Genomic DNA, 1168 nt, shown 5'->3' on the forward strand with positions numbered 1-1168 from the left:
AAAACACAGTGATATTTATTTATTGACATAATTTGTAGCATATCACTTTTCAATAACATGTTTTGGTCTCTAGCCTAAGGGACTTTCCAGTTAAAACTACATACTTTCGTTCTTGAACATAATTTCCTCTGAATTCTTACTCATTTCCTTGATTTCTGGTCACAGTAGTTTTCAATAGTAGCATTTAAAATGTAGAAGCCTTTTGAGACAGCCTTTTGAGGGCTGGGGCCGCGACCCGCACCGGGATCGCACCAGCTCCAGCTCAGGTTCGCGGTCCCCGCTGTCGCCTGCGTCCTGCTGCGGCGCCGCACCCGAGCGCAGGGACCCGGAGCGCCCGAGCTTGGAGGAGAAAGAGCCATCGGATTCGGGGACGAGATGGCAGACCGGCGAGCTTGGAGAAGGAGCCCTACCACTATCTGTGCTGCCGGATCCCCCGTTAGGACCAGGCTAGACTGAATGCCGGCAACGAATTATCGGAGGTCCTCGAAGTATCCCGATGAAGTGTGTCCCGAGCTAGAGAAGCAGTCCTGGATGCTCACTTTCTTGTTTCAGATTTGGGCAAAGAAAAAGCAAAGCAATTGCATTCTGATCCGAAGTCGTTTGATATGTTGCCATGTTGAAACTCTACTGACACATGAGTGTAAATCCACTAGAAGCCGAAGAACTTATCCGTGATGAAGATAGTTCTGATTTTAAATTCATAGTCTATGACTCCTGGAAAATATCAAGCAAAACAACAGACATCACCTGTAATAAAACCCATACATTCCACTTTCTGTTGAATTCAATACAAGGAGAATTCCCTGTGCCAGAGCCACCAACTGATCGTCTAAGAAAAGTTCGTATGATAGAAGAGCAGTGGGAAATGCCTGCCCAGTTAAAAAGAATGCAAGAATCTCGTCAAGAAGCAACAGAAAAAGTAGAAAGAATCTCGAGATTATTGCAAACATATTTTCGAGAAGATCCTGATACCCCTATGTCCTTCGATGACTTTGTGGTTGATCCATACTCTTTCCCCCATACCATGGAAAACATCCTTCATGTTTCCTTCATTATAAGGGATGGTTTTGCAAGGATAAAACTTGACCAAGACCGACGGCCAATGATAGAGCCTATTAATGTTAATGAAGAAAGTGAGGTCATCGACCCAAAACACCCAAATTAGAAA

The 1168-nt window shown here is 44.6% G+C and overlaps 1 pseudogene; it reads left to right on the forward strand.

Moving 5' to 3' along the window:
- The window catches only part of LOC105297469, a 32997-nt pseudogene extending 31829 nt beyond the window's left edge, over positions 1–1168 (forward strand).

This window comes from Pteropus vampyrus, unplaced genomic scaffold, assembly GCF_000151845.1.
Source record: "Pteropus vampyrus isolate Shadow unplaced genomic scaffold, Pvam_2.0 Scaffold139, whole genome shotgun sequence".
Lineage (NCBI taxonomy): Eukaryota > Metazoa > Chordata > Mammalia > Chiroptera > Pteropodidae > Pteropus > Pteropus vampyrus.